We start from the raw sequence: 20,952 nt of genomic DNA on the forward strand, positions 1-20,952 counted from the left end.
ACAGTTTCTTCAAGACTAGCAGCCCACGACAGTCAGTTGGAGAGTTAGCAACCAACTGAGCTAGATCATTAGAGCTGCAAACAAAGTTGCTAGTTTGCAAAGCAGTAAAAAATTACAGACTGTTTTATTGTGCCACACAAAACTTCTATCACATACATTTCAGACAGGGTACTTTCATTGCACTAACCATTGCACAATTTCCCTTAAACACACTTAAGAAAACATCAAATTGACCTTCAATTAAAGTATAAAACCTAGAAGTAGAAACAAGAGACTAATGAATCTAACAGAAGCCTACATTAAATAATAATAAAAAAAAGTAAATAAGATAATAAAAAAAGGTTTTGTTAATTAGTTATCTAAATGAAAGTTTGAAATATTAAGAGAAAAAAATCAATAAAGAATGCCTGTGTAATCTAATCATAATCTAATTAATAATAAATAGTATGAGTTTCTTCCTCTTATAATTTTTTTTTTTTTTTGATACTGACAAACATTCATTTTGATAACCACAGTTCAACAAAGCATTTGTAGTAATGGGCTAAAGCTCTGCTTAGCATGTTCATAATTGTTTGCAGTTCATAAATGGGTCTCCATCTGCTATGCTCACTTCTATTCAAAATGCCTTGACTGGTGGTTATACATAACATGTAGCAGCACAATGGAAAATTGGACCTGAAATATCCGTAGAATACTGAAAATTTCCCAGTTGAATGAAAGAAATCAGCAAACTTTACGGATACATTTAAATTGTTCCACTTTCTGCAAAAGACCCCCAAAGTGTACAGAATAACTTCTAAAACCCAGTAAAAATATTTTGAACTCTACAAGGGCAAAACTTATTTACCAAAATCCCACACCACCCTGCCCCCCCAAAAAACAATAGCTGATGAAATGCTGAGATTGATATCACTTGATTAGTCATCTATCCCAGCTTGCTGGTTTATAGCCGATCTTTCTCAGCACCAATAAAAGAACAACAGGTTGTAATTGCCATGGTTAGCTGCAATCCCAAGCTTATGCGCAAGGATTATACATCCTGAATTCCACTCTGCAGGAAAGGTTTTACTTGGCAATAAAAGATTAAGAGTAACAGCCAGGGGCTCAGCTCTAATACCTAAACCTGAAGACATTTTAGAAGTATACACATCCAGAACATGCATCAGAGCCTTTTGTCTCTTAGTGTAATCCTCTTAGCATTTTCCTTACCTCACTGAACTTTCAGATTTTGAAAATCAAAATATATCTGGCACCTTTACTCTGAATTTAGCTTTTAAAAATGCCTTTTGAAGATAACATATTATAATTCATAATAGTGTTCATTCCAGATGCATAACCGATGGATTATTTCATCCTGCTTTCTAATACCAATATATAATCAGCGAAAGAAAGAAAGAAAGAAAGAAAGAAAGAAAGAAAGAAAAGCTTGTATTAGCCCTGGCAATCTTCAAATGTTCTTGATCACGTGACTTTGAGATGTTGGATGACTGAGTTGGTAAAATATAAATAACAATGCACAATGAATAAAAATCATTTAAGTTCATTATTATAAAAAAAGTGAAGTATATTACCGTTCTGTTGCCCAAAGGAAGTTGTGTAAAACTTCAAGTCAGAGAAGTGCTAATCACCTCTCAGCTTCTTCTGTATGCATCCGTCTTTCATCCCACCAAGCAAGGGAACTAACTGTTCCAGTGGTGTCTGCTGAGTTTTACACAGTAACAGAGTCAGACCAGGAATTTATCCAAAGCTGTTTGAGTTTGCATTGCAGTGATCATAGTGGCAAACTGTTTGCATAGACTCTTTAATCAAAAATATTTAAACTCCTGTAAAGACAAGTCAGACACAAAATGAAGGTCAGAACTGGTTTGTCCGTGACTGAGGAATAGGAACAGCCAGGAGAGCGAGGCTCGTCTCAGCTCGCCTAAGATATCAAAATCTGAGCCAATTGGGGTCTAAAGCCAATGCAGATAAATAAGCACCAGTGAAGTGCAATTCAACAAGCCTACATAGAAATGTACTCTAAGATGAAACAAGTAGCTCTTTACAAATGTGTATTCACCTCGGTTAACCAGAAGGTGAATCTAGATGTAGGTAACTACTTCATACCGTATGAGTTATCAGTCCTAATTCAGTACTTCATTCTTTGGGATGAACTGCCTCGATTTTACACGAGTAATCAAACTCATCTGCATCTAAATATTCAGTTATTAATGCACTTGAAATAAGTTAATTACTTCTGTATTGAGGCACTTTATGTTAAAAAAAAAAAAAGGTATTACAGTAACATTCTATAATACTGTTTTCTGTAAATACAAAGACATACTCCTAGTAGAGGAGCATATATCTATTTTGCTACAGATGCTTGTCTTGCATTTGTTTCAAAATATTTTATAAAATGAAATACCATAAAAATGTTTAATTGGTAGTACATTTACAGTACATTCTCTAAATTAATGAAACAGTAACAGCATCTTGCTGGTTCACAGACTGTACAAAGAAAATGCAAGTCACAAAAACCAGGAAATGAGAAAGATACAAAGCAAAATAACTTTTAAGCAACATCAGTTTCATTGCACTGCAACAAAAATGAATATATTGGCTTTCTATTGTATAAAACAGCTATTCATGTCAATCGTAGTCAAGCTGTGAAGTGCATATTAATCTGTACACTTGGCATTTTCTGGGAGTCCTGTACAAGCTTCCCCAGCTAAGAGTGAACAATGACAAACAGATTCATTTTAAGAACTTTGGAAAGGATATATTTTCTTTAACAAGTGTTATCTCATAAGAATTCCATTTGAGTCTCATATTGCTATTTAGAAAACAGAGTAAGTGTACAAATAGTACACATTTATAGGTCTTTTATTAAGGTATCTTATTCAGCACAAAGTCAACGTAAACTCAAATCATAAAATCAAAACATTCCAGTTAAAGTGGAACAAAGAAGAAAAACAAAGATGAACTAATTCTGTTTTTGCTCTGACCCCAAGTGTAGCATAAAACAATCCCCAGACTGTTCCAAACAATCACAGTGATAATGACTGCAGGGATTATAAGAGCAGAGCAATGTTCCAGACATTTTCTCTCTCAGCCACAATTCTAACATCCTCTAAATTGCAAGCCTTAGAGAAGAAGAGAGAATGATGGTGAGCCGGTTTTCTAACAACATATCTCCAGGGGAATGCAAGGCTTACCTGCAGGCTTGGAATTTTGCTGTGAACTCCAATGAGGGGAGGCTTTTCCCTAGTATTTGTAAAAGATATCAAATAGTGTATGTTCCATATTCTGAAGTTCCTACTTTTTCCCTGTGAAAAGATAGCAGTACCCTATATGAATACAAAAACAGAAATTAAGTTTATCTTGACAGATACATTTTGGAGGTTTTCTTCACAGAATCAACTTGGATTCAGTACTTGTACCAGCCCAAAGGAGAAGTTGTGCATTCACAATTCACAGTGAAGAATTTACTTGGTCATCTCCACAAAACTAAGCATAGAAGAGATGACGGACAGCAGGGGAAGAGATGTATAAGCAGAAGTTGTAACTAGTTACTGATGCACACAAGCATTGCATTACATAATCATATAAAAGCCATTGCAAAGGACTTGGTTGTGGAAACCTCAAGTATTCTCCAGAAAGTAATCCAGTGAGCAAGAGCAATGAAAGGTTTGTAAGAAATTAGACTATTATTGTTGTGGATCACTGACTTTCCAGGCCAGTATTCCTCAATTAACACTCACATGCAATAATGAAAATATAGACTAAATCTGTAAGCACATATGCTTATGTCTGCTTTGAGCACATAAGCAACCTCCTTAAATTGAAGGAAGGCACTCATACGTTTCACGTAGACTACTCAGAACTTGAATATGCAAGCACTTATGGGATCAAGGTTATCCACGGGACAGAAGTGCACATAAAGCACTAAGAAACACAAGCAGCATCTGATTTTGCATGTCAGCTATTATGAAGGCATTTTTTTTAACAGATACCAAAACAAGTGCCCTTCGTTTTTATTTTCATTTTCCAGAATTGATATAGGTTATATATAGCCTTTTTGTGGACAAGAATATAGATATCATTTATTTTAGGACACATCCTGTTATATAAGAAGGAAGGAATATATTTAATAATTTTTATACCTGTTCAAACCATGAAGAACTAATGATAATGTTATATTGTTACCAAGCAGCACATTTCTAGGTTGATTTGCAAGGCTAACTTTTCAGTGTTTAGATTTCCTTTAAGTCTTTTCTCCCTACGCTTTCTAAGTCTGATTATTTTATTATTTCAGAGAACTTTGACAAAGCAGGAGTTAATACACTTGTCATATCCAATCAGCAGATAAACATTAGGATCCAGAAAAGTTTTATAAATAAACTGAGATACCACTGTTTTCAGCTGCAGATATTCTGTCAAAGGTCAATCTCAGAACACAATTTAAGGGAGATGTGGAAATAGAAATAACATGAAGGCTGACCTTTGAGTAAAATCAAATAGCTGTAAAAAAAACAGTAATGAGATTATATATACACAGTGTAACAACGCATGTTCTGCAGAATGAATTAAGAGAGAAAATACTAACACCTATATTTCACTTTTATATGTCAGACAGAAAGTTAACAATCTCACAGCCACTTGCTGGTATTAGTTCAGGTACTTCCACCTCAGACACTAATTCTCTCTGCAGCCAGCTTTTTGTCTTTATTAACCTAGAGGTCATAGACACCAATCACACTGAATTATCCTTTTAGCACCAGCTTTTCTAGTGACATAAACAAGAACTGTTTGGAAAAAATATATTGGAAATACATGATCATCTTTACTGCTCTGCAATTATAGCCACTATAAAAAATCTTTAGACAAAAATACGAAGAAATTAGGCATGCTTAAATATCATTTAACTAAACTACAATGCTGAAATATCCACTGAAGATGAGTTACTAGTAGATGATCTATTATACAGGTATATATCTGAAAGCATTCAATCTGTTAGAAGATGAAATTGAGAACAAAATAATCTCTTTTAAATACGGGATATTGTAATAGACTTGTCATGAAAATTCATACGATTATTTTTGGACACAAATCACATTTTTCAGATAAACTAGAGAAAATATGATTTTGTATGTCTTTTCCTCCAACATTTTCCAATGTGTACATTTAACAACATTTCATGGGTAATGAGTTTCTAATATACAGACTTATTTTCTTGTTGTCAGTTGGGGTCTTTGAGGCAGATAATCAGAAATCAAGGTTAGCAGTTTGCTTATTTTTTATTTTTATTTTAAAACCGCAGGGGTACTGAGCAGGCAGCTCAACTTCAAAAACAAACAAACAACTTTTAATTAACTCTGGTAACATCTCCCAATATTAGTTGTCTGATTTTTTAAGAAGAATTCTGTAATTGACTGGAATACAACTTCGTAACATTGTAAAAGAGACACAGCAGTCACACTGTGAAATAAAACGGTATTGGCACAATAGTACTGCTCTTCTAAGGAAATCCATTGGTTGTCAGGAAAAAAGAGTAGAACTGCTTTTGAAATCTGACTGCTATAGCTATTCATTATTAATAATCATGCAAGAGCCCACCTTCCCTTTTTCATTAAATTACAAACGAGTATGTCTTATTAGTTTAAAACTGGTTATAAGAATGACAAAAACAAACATTCTCTGATGTATGAAATATGGTCAAATTGGGCATATATAAAGTAATAAAAATATGAGTAAAACAAATGGAATAATGTGTTTCAGTTAAAATCTTTTCTGAATAATGACTGGAAGATTTGCCACTTTATTACTTCACTTATTTTCGTATTTTTAATCAATTCTGAACATACCTAGAATATAGATTTAACGCAGGCATTTTCTGAATCAATTAGCTAGATCACTGGTGCAATCAAACATCTAGATCACAGCTAGATTTTTCAAGTTAACTCATGGCTTAAGGATTTAGGCAGGTGTCTAGTAGCTTTTTCAAAACTGCATAGTCACTTAAAATATGTTAACAGATGTAAACATTTCAAGGTGACTCTGAAAAAAACCAGCAAGCATCTGATCTCACCTTTTAGTTCCCCAAACCCTTTAATTCTTAGTGCGCCATTTTCATTTAAAAAATATTCTACAAAATGAATAATCTGCTTGTTTCTTCCGCATCATAAACATGTCCCATTCTGTATTTTAAGATTTAACGTAGCTTTGAGTATCTTCATTAAAAAGTCTTAAAATGCAAATAAAAAAAGAATTTAACTCAGTGTTCACTTCTCGTTTGAGACGAATCCATAAGTTTCCTGTCATTATATGCATAATTTTCTGATACTTCAGCATGATCACAACAGATAGCATGGCAATGAATAAACAGCACAGCCATTTTTCATGAGGAAATGGGTAATTCTGTGCTGGAAATGATAAATCTAAAAAAAAAAAAATAAAGCACCCACCAACCACGGTGAGGGTGTAACAGCTTGGATGCATCCCGAGAAGGGAAAAAGAAAAAGCTTTTGTAGGCCAATCTTTATAAAGCTTTACCAATTTAGCTTGCTTTCTACTGCTATTGGTGCTTAAGAGGTTAAGACTTTATTTGTGAAAACAGAGAGAGATAGCAGGGAATCATGTTGTCTGCAGCTTCATAAGTCTTGCTTAAGATCCTTTTCAATTACCATCCATTTCTCCTTTAAAAAGGGACAAAAAAATAGAGGAGTGGAAACAGGTCAGGGCAGTCTGTGACAATGACAGTGTGATGGGCTTGGACCCCCTGTGGTGTTTCCATCTGCTATCATTAAGGTGACTACTCAGACATGAAAAAATCCCTCTTGCTGTGCTGACAGGCAGACATCAAGAACTATGACAAGGCATTAAGACAGAAAGTAGAGACAGAGATGTCATATTCCACAAACAATACTGCCTCAAACAAGACCTCTAAAATTTTATTGGAATTTAAAATAAAAATCAAAGGGCTTTTACCTGGAGGTTATCAAACTTCCTCTCATGTTAGTTTGACAACGAAGATATTGCTGACAGTCACAGTCACAAATGCTTGGCTGCTACCTGTAAATTCCACCATAAGAAACCCAATTTTTTTTGTTCACTCTTCAATAAAAGTGAGTTTTTAATTTTTTGACCTTTCTCATCAAAAAAAGCCGAGAAGGAAGACTGAGGCCTGATGGTTTGGAGCACGTTAAACATTGGAGTCTTTGGAGGATCACATAAGCAATAACGAGAAAAGAATAAACTAACAAGGCGAGTGGCTATGATAAACTGTTTTCCTTCGTAACAAACGAAGTCCAAACAAATGATAATTAAATTCATATTGAATGTTAAAGGAAGTGTGAAATGACTGCAATGTTTATCTCGGTGTAAAGTAACAAAATGAGCACAGGCTTTTAACCAGCAGGGGGGGCAACAGGATTATGATTGAGCTCTGACCCCTTGGCACGGGGAGCGCCGGCAGATGTGGCAGCGGCACCGGGCGGGCTCTCAGCCCCCGCAGCCCTCTGCAAAGCCTGTGCTCGGCGTGCCCATGCGGGAAGGAAGAGCTGCTTTGCTGCTGCTCTTCCCGTGCTCGGGCAACTTTTAGCAGGAGAGCTCCTTCTTGCCAAGCCATATATGATCGATACTTTGACAATAATATCGCAAGCCTCATTTAACAATTTCTGCCTGCATCTCAACTTGCCTCGAAGGTGAGGCGTGCCATACTGCATCGCTTCTTTCAGAAGCTGACTGGTAACATCACTGCAGAGGGTATTTCATTTCTAGGATTTCACCCTTCCATCAGGCATCCTCCAGACATATGCCGCATCCAGTTCTTGGGCACGTAGTAGTGATGCTCAGTTTGCTGTTTCATCCTGGTGAAGACTGATCTCATTCTTAGCTCCTCTTCCTTTTGCCACCTCCTTTGGACTAAAAAGCAATTTCTCTGGGAACACTACTAACACTTGAAGCATGGTTAGAGATTTTGGTATTCCTCATTTAGCTCTGGTGCAAGCTCTCACCTCTCCTTCTGCACAGCCTCGTGTATTTGTTCCCAAACCCTTCGTGTCTTCACCCGTGACAGGGTAACTGAATGACCTCCTCAGTAAATTGCCTTCCAATCTCACCTATCAGAACCTCATTAGAATCACATGGTAGGCAAGGGGAAGGAATGCTACGCAGAGCACTAGGTAAAAGTTCTCTGCAATGACAAATTGTTTATATTAAGCTTCTGGTTTGAGACCAAGATTTTATTTTTAAAATATACCAGTTGTAGAATGGCTATGGTTAATAAGGATTAACCTAAATTAACTCACTCTCAGTGGAGAGTGAGTGCTAGGCACCCAATATTTCCCAGACAGTTACACCAATTCCCATGGTATTCTGATACCTGTGAATTAATGAATATTAATCAGTTAAAACCAATCTTTGAGGTATCTAACAATTACTCACAGAAAGAGTAAGACAATACCCTAATAGTTGAATTTATATTGCTCACTGAATTTTATATGCTTATTCCATCTGTAGCAATATGAAAAAAATGCATTTTATTAAGATTTGAAATCTGATTTTTCATAAATTTTGAATTTTGGTAAGCTTGTAAATTTCCTTATATCAGCTATATAAGAAAAAGTAAAAAACCTAAGGATAGTTCATTTTCTTCTGTCCAGCTACAGAAGAAATGCAGATATGACAGCTGTACTGGTTACCAACACTTAAATTATTTCAGCCACTGGTTTAAGGGGAGTTTTTGCTTTTTTTGCTTTATTTAGATTACATGAGATTTAAAATCTTAAAGTCATTGAGTATAAACTAGTTGTTTAGGATTTTTCTTTAACCTATGGGATGGGATAAGAACTTATATAGGGCAATTCACCTTGGTTTTAGCCTTAAGACTTTTCACATAGTTACTTAGCTCTCCTTTGACAATATAAACATTTTTGACAACTAGCTTATATTAGGTGCTTAACTACTATTAGCAGATATTGTAACCCTGACTTCTGACTTCTGTCTCTTTAACCCAAATTCCTATCTCTTAATTAAAGAGAATTATGAATTTCAGTGAAAAAATGCAATTTCTATTCAAAAATATTGGAATAATAAAATATGCATACAAACATTAAATAGAGGCTACAATCAAGGTTGCCAATGCGCCTCCTTATCAAAAAGCTTTTGCTTTTGACACATCAATGCCTAATCTTTCCTATTTATACCAACTGAAGTTATCTGACACCATTTACCCCCCACCCCCCAGACACTATGATGCACCCCACACACCCCATGACACATGTTGACATGGAGATAGCCACGCTTACAGAAGTCTCAGAACAAGCAATTTAAGAGACTACAGAAAAGACAAAAATATCCCCTCTTATGTCAAGATTTTGAAAGAATAATTCTTAGAGATAAGGATAAATGAAAAATCATCTAGTTTCATTCAAGTTAAACAGAAGTAAGGAAATAAGCAAGAAATCCAGAAGCTATAGGAATACTCCATGTGAAAAAACGGAAACTCACACATATAAGAAAAATTCACCAGAAGAGCTTGACTTTATCCACATCTTAATCATCATCATCACAATTAGAAGTGCTTTTGCTAACATTTGAAATGGCAAACACATCTATTGATGGCTGTGGGTCTAAAGACTGGGACTATGAATATCCTGATCATCATATCTAAGCAATAACAGAGACCAAAGTCCTTACCAACCTCTTTGGAAATTTGGAAGAATTTCTGACAGCACTGGTCTGCAACGCCTGTGCATCTTGACTGAGCTGGGACTGAAATCACACACCTCTAGCAGGTGGTTTACCAATAGTGGCATTGAGACCTGCTCTTGAAGAGGACAGGAATGACAGGCAGGATGCTTAAACTTCTAAAGGCACATCCAGTTAATTATATTACTGAACAATATGCCTGAAGAGAGGCAAAGAACAGTGAGAAATAAGATTTTCTAATACGGGAAGAGAAAAATAGTTGTCCAATTGTATGGGAGAAGGTATGAGGTTGACAAACACCTCCCCTCCTTGCTAAACAGAGCTTACTTTTTCCATTGTGAAACTAGGATTGAAGATGCTACGTATTAAAAAAGGACAGCGTTTGCACAGTGAGGGAAAATCAAGGATATGTCAGTAAAAGCAAACGCTCCAGTAAGGAAATTTACACGGATAGAGCATGATACGCACAGAATAGCGAAGAACCTGACATGAACTTCAAGAAACCATCAAGAAAAGATCAAAGTGTAAATAAGATCATAGGGGACCTTTTTTATTTTTACAGCTTGTTTTATGTGCCTTTTATGTGTGGAAGAAATAAATAAATAATATTTTGTTTGAACTTTAATCAACTCACAGATTCCATGAACAAAAGGTCTTATAGGTAGCAATCCCTGTTGTTTTAACTAGAGAAAAAAAAAGGGGGTTTCATCCCCAGAGACCTCTACAGTAAAACCTGGGATCATTCATCTACAATGAATGTGGGTTTCATTGACATTGAGTGGTGCGTTGACTCCCCATATAAAAAAAATGTTTAATCTAGCAGACAAAAGTAGAACAAATCAGGCATAATTTGAAAAACAAAGCTTTTTTTTTTTAAGGTGTGTAGTAATATGACAGATTCTTTACTGCACAAAAACTGTAAAGTGACTGTCACCTTTCTAAGGCTGTACTTTAAGTAGGTCTTGAGAATTATGCAGGAATCATTGGGCAAAACCCTCAGTACAGCCACCTTTGCTGGTTTTCTGGTCTATGAAATGAGCATCTGACAATGATGAATGGTATCTTAAAGCATCTCAATGTGTTCATCTGAAAGGTATCTTTATTCATAAACATACCTTAACAATTTCACTCATAGGCACGCTGTGTGGAGGTAGTCACATTCTCTATCCAAAAAGATAGACTATTAAATCTTAAATTACTCTAAGCTATTTGTCACTGCCCTTCAACTGAGATATGATAATCATCTGAGAGCTCTTGGTGGGTTTCTTTCAGTGCAAAACAGGTTTGCCTAAGTGAGCAGACCTTAACATCATTGTCCCTAGCCCTAGTGAACCCAGTTGCTGTTGGCAATCAATAGCGGTAGCCATCTAGTGCATAATGTTGTGTGTCACGCAACATGACTTTGAACAGATCTACTTAAAACAAGCCTGACAGTAATGGCTTGCAAGAATTGACTTCCACTGCTTCCAGCATTGATAGAGCAGCTCTGATATTAACAGTGGCAAAGTTCTTAAGAATTCCTCGAATTAATATCTTAGTAAAATATCACAGGGAAAAGTAGAATTGAGGAGTGGTAACAGAAATGGAACAATGGTGAAACATTGATAGAAAAAAAAAAACACCACACATTGGGATTAGGTAAATTGAATTTATGACAGGCATGTATTTTCACAAAATAATGCCCTCAAGCAATTCTTGGATTAGCCTATTCACAAATAAGACAATTTGTGGATGGAATTATTTCACTTCAGACAGGTTCTTATGTAAACTTTGAATACAATAGCACAGTTAAGAAGCTCTCAAAGGTTAACCCTAATAACTTAGAGGAAAAAAAATAAACTACAGAAGTTATGAACCTTTGTTTAGTATAATAATTATGAGAAATGCTAATTTACTATTCAACAAAAATACTGTGTTGCTCTGTCCCTGGATCTCTACGGGGTAAAACAATTGTTCTGCCATTAACAAAAATGAAAGGAATCTTCTGATGAATGAAAGAAAAAGCCCCATTGAGGAAGGAATGAAGAGAACAAAACTTAGCAGTTTTCAAGAAACAACAGCTACATGTTCTTTAATGACACCGTGTATTTGTTGAGTTCAGAAAGACACTGCTTTAAAATATCACAGTATATTTATTAGACTTTTTTGCCCCTGACAGATCTCACTGAGTGTATTTTATTAATGATATTTGAAGCAGGAAGTCTCCATATGTCATTTTCAGGTTACCTGGCATTTTGTCAGATGGATTAAGAAATTAGTATTTTGACCTGGCAAGAATAAGTAGTTCTATAGACACAAAAGATATCTGATGCTAGAAAAGTGAATAAAACAAAGAAAGAATAACTGATTAAAACAGCATTGAAAACTAGTTTATGTTGGAACTTTAGTAAAGCCTCAAATGCACTTTAAGAAAATTTTTGGACTTTCTTCTATAGTTTGCCAGAAGTTATCGTCACAGAAAAAAACTCCCTCAGAAAAAGTGTGTGTATATCTTTATCTTTAGATATATATGTATGTATATATCACTAGCTCGAAGAGATTTTCAATAAAGTACTCCAGGAATAGAGCCAGCTTCTATAGCTGCTTTCAAAGGGGATAAATTTTTAACATATAAGAATGACCATTAGCTAGTCCTTAGTGATGATGGTGTTTCAATGACTCTAGAGCAATTTGATTCAAATTTTAATTCCTTAATGGATCCATTAAATCATTATTATTTTTTTATTTATTTATTTCAAGTAATTGTACTTAAGCATAGAACAGATTAGTAGTAGACACTGTCAGGCTTCTCAGGATCCAGACTATTTTACTGATATAATAAGGAACTCTGTATAAGGAAAGACATGTGCTTGTGGAAAAAAACAGAAAACTGAACAGAAACTACAATCTGGCCAGCTTGGAGACTTTCTGACAATTAATTTGTAGCTTCAGAAATGCTGCGTGAAGAGTTCAACTACAGAACGTCAAGTACTCTCAGAACTCCCCAGTAACTTCACTTTCCCATTAAGCTGGAAGAAAATATAATAGTTATAATGAAAGCATGAACTGTTTGTCACCTTTGTAAAAAATCGTTTGTTCACCTTTTGCTAGAAGGGGCAAAAAAGAAAATGCAATTGTTTTCAAAACACATCACTGAATTTTGTCTGGGTGAGCATATGACCATCTAGTTAGATAAAGAAGAGAATAAAGAACTTTTTCATATGTTATTTTCACCTAAAAATATGCTGGTGATGTAAGAAATGAGCTAAGACCACGTGGCAGGTGATAAGTCAGCTGCTTTCTCACTCAAGATCACATTGATAGAAGCTAAGCCCATTATGTTTGTTAACTACCTACACACTAGAAATGCCAGCATAAGCTTGTACCAGGGCTTGAATGCTACTGTCACCTCTGAGAATTATTTCTGTGCATCAGTGTCATGACTATCTCAGTTGCCTGAGTTCAGTGAGTCATGTACATGAACCTGGCAAACATCCAATTGTACAAGGGATAACGTATTGATCCCTGGTGTTAATGTCAGTGGTCAGCAATCAAAGCTGTAAAAGCCCAACTTTTTCTGAATGAAAACTTGAAATATTTAATTCTGAAAAACTTAATAGTTAAAATAAAATCGGTCATTTCCTTGTTCTTGATCATAGCTCTGGACTGATTCTCAGAATAATTTTCCAGTCATTTTTCATTGATGAAGTACGTCCCACAAGTGTTTGTTATTTCTATACGCCTAAAAAAAACCAACAAGTTAAATATGCAAAGTAACACCACAATCAACTCTCAAGAACTATTACATGTATCTGCATTAGCATTTTAACTTAGAGCTAGAGAATCACCTCTGAGGGAGATCTCCCAGATTTCCCCACTTGCACACTTTCACACCACAGTCTTGGAATAAATGAATTTGATTCCATTCATACGAAGCTAAGCAAAAAGTTGCATTGCAGCAATGCATCCAACAGGCTCCAACCATGAACAGGCATTCAGTCCATAGACCACACTGTAGCTAATCAAGTAAAACCTGTGAAATTGCATCTATAATGCATATAGGACCATCAGCATTGACCCCTTTTCTCTAAAGATCCTCCGTGCCATAGTTCTTGCTAGACATGGCCATGTCTACGCTCTCAACATTTCTGACACTTTTTGCCTATGAAGAAAACAGAGGGATATGACAACTCCATAGCTACCACTACTGAATGCAAAAGGTGGCATTAAAATCTGACCATTTAGTTCACCTGTGAAGTACTATGCTATATGAAAAATTCCAAATACATAGGGGCTTCTTGTTTATAAACCAGATAGTCTGTTGCAGTTCATAGTCTTGAACAAAGTTTTTCTAAATTATCTCACATCAAGCCTAACATTCCTTCAATCCATCAGATATTTTGCAAGTTTTAACTTCTTTGCTTCACATTTTATGCTCAAAACAACTATTTCTTTCTTATGAAGAAACTTCAGAATGGTGTTTTCAGCATAAGAACTGAAGTAATGGAATGCCAACAAAGAATTCAGAGCTTTCTCTGAGGTTTATTTATCAGTATGTAAATGTTGACACCCTCAGTATTTTTATGTATCCTATAGATAAAGGCCATCCACGAGACAAATTCCAGTTGGTCTGCAGTATACCATGTTGATTATTATTGTGTACAGAATTTCCCTAACCGCAATGCTCATTCTCTTCACACACACTTTTTCTTTTTTATGGAAAGGCACCAAAATGGGAAATAAAACATTTCAGATGTCTGGACCCAGTGAGGGCAGCAAGGGCAATTTTATTTTGCAGCACATTATGAAAGATAATCATAACCATGTCACTCTAGATCCTCACATGTATTTCATTCTCCAGTCTAGCACATCTCAGAGCTCAAAAGGGCTGTGTATGAAAAGCAACAAGTGTTCACCCTTAAGTCTATTCCTACCCAGGACCTTCTGCAGATGAAAAAAGATGAGCCAAGGGAATACCTCCAGAAGAGGCATTACCCATGCAACCTCCTAAAAGGGAAAGATCCTTCCCTCACAGCAAATTTGGTTTTGATAAAAAGGATCTTTCGTCCTGTTTTTGCAAATTATGTCGGAAAGTTGATTTTTTATTTTTTTTTAATTTTTTTTGCAACCTATGTTGGTGGACAGTACCATAAAATGATTGTAAGAATACTCCTTAAGTTCATTTTGGACTAAGTTCCTTCAATACACTTAAGTAACGAGGACAGAAATTCTTGATACCTGGCACAGTGGAAAGAACTTCCCTTTCATCCCATCCTCTAACCTTTATTGGATTAAAGGACAATGAATATATGAATAACAGGCTTGGATTACAGCAAACAGGTCTTAACAGAAATAAGAATTTGCACTTTATGACTTACTGCTGAAAAAAATAGAGATCAGTGAGCTGATGAGCTGAATGTTAATTGCATGACATCTCTCACTGATTTTTGAGTACCAAGAGAATACATTTTTACAGTTCCTTACAACAGGATAAACATAGCAACAGATGTAAAATTAAAGAAATCAGTAGAATCAATGATGAACAGAGATGACATTGAAAGCGTCTTTTTTCCTAAAGAAACATTTCCAAAAGGCTTAGTGCTTGATCATTGGCTTCTCTGAAGTTAAAGAACAGACTCTTGATATTGTCCTCTGAAATGTTACAACTACGTGTTGATATGCTGTACAATGAAAGAAAGAAACTCTGAAGAACCATGGGAAGTTCATGCCAGCTGCCAAACCTGTGGCAAATTGGTGATGCTCTTGGACAGAGGGTCTACACTAGTTCCTTCCAGCACCACTAAATCTGTTAGAAGTTGCCAGATTTCACAGAAGACATCAGGTATTGTTCAATACCTCTTAGCTTATTTCCTCCCTTACACCCAAAACAATTTGCTATCTAGATACGGAGAAATAGACAGACACAATTCAAAGATGAAGGGAAGTATAAAAACAGCCTGTTTCCTGTCTTCTATAGAAGAACTGTGAAGATGAGCTAAAAAATAAATAAATAAATAAATAAAAAATGATGCAGAGGCCGTTCGGACAGCTTAAAACAAATTGAGTCAAATATGACTATGCCACTGCTACAATGATCCAAATACAGAGCTCTATATCCTAACAATTCTTCTAAGTTATGTGAAATAAATATTTGTTCATTCCCACTGATTAAAGCTACCTTTGCATACCTGTATTTTCCTTTCATGTCATCAGGGAACAATTAAAATTAGATAAAAATGTTTTTTAATCAAAAATCTACATTCTTTTAGCTGTATGATCAAAGTTGAACTTTCCAACTTTAATCTGTGAAAATAGATCCAGAAGCCATTACCAAGAAATCAAAATGTATAATCAATACACAATTTTATCAGTGGAATAATGAACTTTTGTTCTTGAAGAACAAAAAAAAAAAGGCAAAAATAAAACTGTATGAAACCTTCTATACAAACTGAAAAAAAGGGTTGGTGGCATATTATTAGGTGACATTTGGGTGTTCAAAACCCACCTAGAACAGCAGGATAAAGTGAGCTGTTCCATATTTATCATTGCTGTATGTATGCAGCTATAACCATGCATCAATGTCATATGAAGGACAGTGCACTGTATGCAAATCAGAGTTCAACAGCCTTAGTCTACAAACCAGGACCTATATTCCCTATCGATATATGACAGAATAGCTTGGCATTCCACAGGAGTAAGGAGCAGCATTTAAGAACAACCTAACCTGTGGGTGCAAACACAGAAGGGTTACAGTAGATTATGCTGCATAGCACTTATGTCAAGAATGTACGTTCTGTTCTTCTGAAGTTTCCTTTTTTTTTTTTTAAATAAAAAAAGACTGAAAAATATGCTTCTTTACCTACAGTATGATTTGGTCATATGTGATTTAATTAAGAGCCAGTCTGCACATATACAATGCTTGATTCAATGACAATTTAAGATAGTCAGGTATGTCAACACTGTGGAAATGGTTAGACAAGTATTTACTAGATACTCAGGGGGAATGCACAGTGAAAAACTATTTATCTTGCATCCAATTTACAGTGTAATAAGAAGGAACCATAAACCTGAGATCAATGAAGTCAAAAGCAGCAATAAATTAGTGATCAAAATTCTACCAAAAAGGATAACCATCTCACTTTGCAACAAAGCTTCCAATGTAACCACAATTTGCCTGATTATTATTATTTTTTTATTTTTTTTTTTTTTTTTTTTAAGTGTAAGCTTAAGTGTTACCCTGTAAGCTGTTGATCACATGAATAATCCTCCCATGAAACCTGTAAGGAAGTGAGCGTTCTTAATTTGTATGGAGGAATCAAAAAAAAAAAAAAACAAAAAAAAAAAAACCAAAAAAAAACCTTCTCAGAAAGCACTGAAAAAACACTTGTTACTTGTTAAACTGGTTATTACAACATACAAGACCATAGGAAAGGTGAAATAACAGTAGAAGCATAGTCTTGATTGAACACGATCACATACATGCCATTTCAGGTAAATGTTAGTATGAGCAGGAATAGAGCTTGAATGAAGGCAACAGCAGAATTCTACTGTGATCTACGAATAAATTAGTAAGCATAGTACTGATGCACGTGTAGAAAATCTGACTCAGTCTGGATTTTTTATGCTCAAATATATTTTCGCATTATGCATATAGCAGGATATCCAAACAGAAATACCTCAAGATAGTACAAACTTATAAATTAAGTATCAGAAAAGTTGCTTGAAGTGATCAATAAAAAGCAACATCAAGCCTTATATGGTTCGGAGATAAAAAGTGGAAGAAAAGGTTTCTGCTTGCTAAAGCTACCTATTGACAGTTACTATCCATTAGCATAATGTTTAGGTATTTGGAATATCCAAAGTATCAAGAGCTGCCTCAAAAATCTCAAGATTTCCAATAAAGGCATAAAAAATAAACATACAAGCCCAGACTTTCCACTTAGTTTCCAGCAGGACATCCAGCCCTGCTTACAATTAGCATTCAGAAACAGTGCAATTACTGCGGAAATATGTGCCCTTATTCTTCTCTTGGTAGATCACAGGGCATTGGGAACGGTCGCAGAGAATCAAACACTTCCACAGCATAGCCTTGCACGATGCAAGTACAAGACCCATTGTCTTGCTGATTAACTCATGTTAAGGTTATGTAAGGGTTAGCCACATGTTTATATTGATGTGAAAGTATTTTAGCTCCAGAAAGCTTTTAATTCTGAACGTTCATGAAGACAAAGTGTGATCATAGATTGATTTTAGTTGAGAAACATCCACATAAGGAAGTATAAGTGTACTTCCTCATCTGTACTGCTACATTGGTAGCACTTCGCAAGCACACAGAGAACTACAGCAAGCTAAATAACAAGGTATTTAGCTGGAAACATCTGCAAGCTCTAGTCCTCTAAGCTAATTGTTTCTATGTTAGCTTTAACAGGAAGCATAACTTACTCATTTATGTTTCTGGCATCCAGCATATGAAAAATTGCTTAATTTTAGTTTTGAGGAACATCAAATTATATTTCACTCTCAACTGCAACAAGGATAGGACATCATGGTCAACAATCAAGAGGTTTTCTTCATTTTACAGATTTTTAACATTGAATGCAAGCCTTCACTAAAGTACAGTGGAGCTATACTTGTTTTCCAAAGTTATCTGCAAGAACTTTTTTCTTCTTGCCAAGAAACATGTTTCTGTTCCCTCCCCCCCCCCCCCCAAGAAAAGTTGGAAAGAGTTTATGATAAAGCAGAATATGGTATTTTGAAAAGCAAAAATCCTGGGTTTAGAACTAAGCATTCTTTGAAGAGTTAAGACATTGCCAATTGATTTACTGAGAGTTCGCAATGAATTCTGTAAGTTTCTATTAGTTGTGTAATGCATACAGAAGAGTAACAACAGCTTTGCTAAGAGTATTTTAAGCCAAGACCAGTTCAGGCTGTCTGTGCATGATGTTCAGAAGATACAGCCTTTTTCTTTCCTCCTCTGAATAACAAACTAAGAGCATCAAGTGAGCCAAGGTCAATACAGAAGCTGGAAAGACTGAAGAAAGTTGTTGGGAAATGTTAGTAATGTTACTGAATGTCTTTGACATCTTCTTAGGCACAGTGAAAAGCTGAAGCTTCTTCCTGCCCTTCCATCATCCTTGCCTGATATGATGAACCCTCATGCCTTCTGTGGCATTTTGCATGAACTTGCCAAGCTACTCAGTACAATAGTTAGCTATAGGAAACAATGAATATCTGAAGGATAGATATTTCAACCACTTTCTTTCTGTGGAAGAGCAAAGAAACTGAGAGAAACCAAAGGTGTGATGTTACACAGTGTTAAAAAAAAATAATTTAGATTTATTATGGCAATAAAAGTGTTCAAATACTAGAAGAACAAAGTACAGACTAAGCTGGAAAAAAAAAATAAAGTCAGCAAGTTCCAAGTATGCCTTTCAACTGTTCTTAAAGTCAAATCAAGGCTAACAAAATCAGTAAGGTACTCCTCTTCTCTATTTGATTTTGTCAGGCTTTAACAGGCACCTAACACTTTCAGGCACTGTAGTGCAAACCTTGCTGTGTGAATGTCATCTTAAGTTGTTTTAGTTTATTGGTCAACCATTAGTCAAAAAAGATATCTGTATCTATATATAAAGTAGGTATAAAGATAACAATTTAATGGAATACTTTCATTTGGTAAAATAAATTGAGTATAGTTTAGAACAGGTTAACATCTTAAAATTAATTTGCCCAGCTACATTACTATCTCTTCTTGTGAGTAGGACCTGTCTTCAAACCCCTCTGTTACTATTTTTCATAATCCAGGAAGAATCCACTACAAAGGCCGTTTAATTCCATAGATTTTTTTCAAAACCCATTAATGAAACAAATTGGCAACATATTTCTACATACTTTAACAACTTTAAGTTAAACAGCATTAAGAAACAGCTCCAAGCCTCCCTCCCCCTGCACACAGCTCACCAAAAACACTCCCTGTTTGAACAAAGGTAATTCTTAATTCATACAGCTATAGCTGGTGCTAATGAGCAAACACTAAAACTTTTTCCTAAATCAAGTTCTCAAACTGGAAAAGCTACTGAAACATACCCTGCTTCAGACATAGATCCAGGGATAAAGATTTGATGGTGGGAAGCTCTTTTATATATAGATACACAGGTGACACTGATGTTCCTGCTTAGCTCATAATTGTGGAGCAAATGTAGAGAGATGAGGTCTGTAGCTTTCAACAGCTGCTTCTAATTTATCAATAGGTATCTTCACCTGAACAGTTAATTACATTACCTACTTGAAAGAGCTGATGTTGACATCATACCTATTGACATTTTCCTCTACAAACCTAGAGAAATTATGTTTTTTTTACTGTGCCAACTTTGGCAGAATACAATATAGAATACAAAGTTCGTAACTTCTGTGTATCTACCTATTTCCAATATTCATGGACGTGGAACCACTTGCAAAAGAGACAAAAGCATGGAATAAAACTAGTTTTCCTCCCTCCTTATTTTGCCTTTTATAGGCAACCTTATAAATCACAAGTAATTATATACTTATGATGGTCTTTAAAAACTGAAAAAATGCATTAGTTATTTCCATAATTTGTAGTTTACAAGTGGCATATATTAAAATAAAAAAGGACGACACAGTTCTTGAACTCCCAAATAGTAGACGCATAAACTACATGTTTATTTGAATGTACCTTGTATATTATCCCAGCTTTCATAAAAATATGTTCAATATATTTGCACAACTTTCATGCCAAATTTTCACTGACTGGGCTTATATTTTTCTGAATTTGGCAAGGACAAGAGAGTGTCTCAAATCAAGGAGTACAGAAGTTTACATAAAGTAAAAATCACCCGTGCCATACATTCAAAATTCAATACGAACATTAAATATCATTTAAAAAAAAAATAAAGGTAAACTTTATAATTGTGAAATGTTTATACTCCACAGTATCATTGTAGCTGCAGTTTAGAACTCATTCATGGAGCTGTTAAAAAATAGCTGATCATGTAAGATATGCAATCATCACCATCACAATATTAAATCTTATAAACCTTTAAGAAATGCTAGTGAAATTAGCTTTCAGAGAGAACTTAAATGAATGCTCAAAATGAGGGATACTTCCAGAAAAGCCAGATCAAATTCTCTCAACCTTTTTGGTTTCAGAAATCTCAGGTTTCCGAATCACAAAATCTCACTCTTTATACAACAGGTATATAATTTAAACATTGGACTACAATTACTGAGTTATTTTTTTGGTATGTAAACTTAAAACTATATCTC

General features: G+C 35.2%; 1 long non-coding RNA gene across 5 annotated transcripts in view; it reads right to left on the reverse strand.

The window, feature by feature from the left end:
• Positions 1-19,795, reverse strand: part of LOC106017859 (uncharacterized) — an 89,386-nt gene extending 69,591 nt beyond the window's left edge. For 4 of the 5 annotated variants that reach the window (XR_011809819.1, XR_011809818.1, XR_003497471.3 and 1 more), the window contains exons 1-2: positions 3,195-3,320; positions 1,572-1,823 (exon numbers count right to left, since the gene is read on the reverse strand). This is a non-coding gene — a long non-coding RNA (uncharacterized lncRNA). Of the gene's footprint in view, positions 1-1,571; positions 1,824-3,194; positions 3,321-19,752 lie in introns of those variants that run through there. The other variant, XR_011809820.1, reaches the window with a different exon arrangement.
• Between the last annotated feature and the right edge of the window lie 1,157 nt (positions 19,796-20,952).

This window comes from Anas platyrhynchos, chromosome 5 (assembly GCF_047663525.1).
Source record: "Anas platyrhynchos isolate ZD024472 breed Pekin duck chromosome 5, IASCAAS_PekinDuck_T2T, whole genome shotgun sequence".
Classification (NCBI taxonomy): Eukaryota; Metazoa; Chordata; class Aves; order Anseriformes; family Anatidae; genus Anas; species Anas platyrhynchos.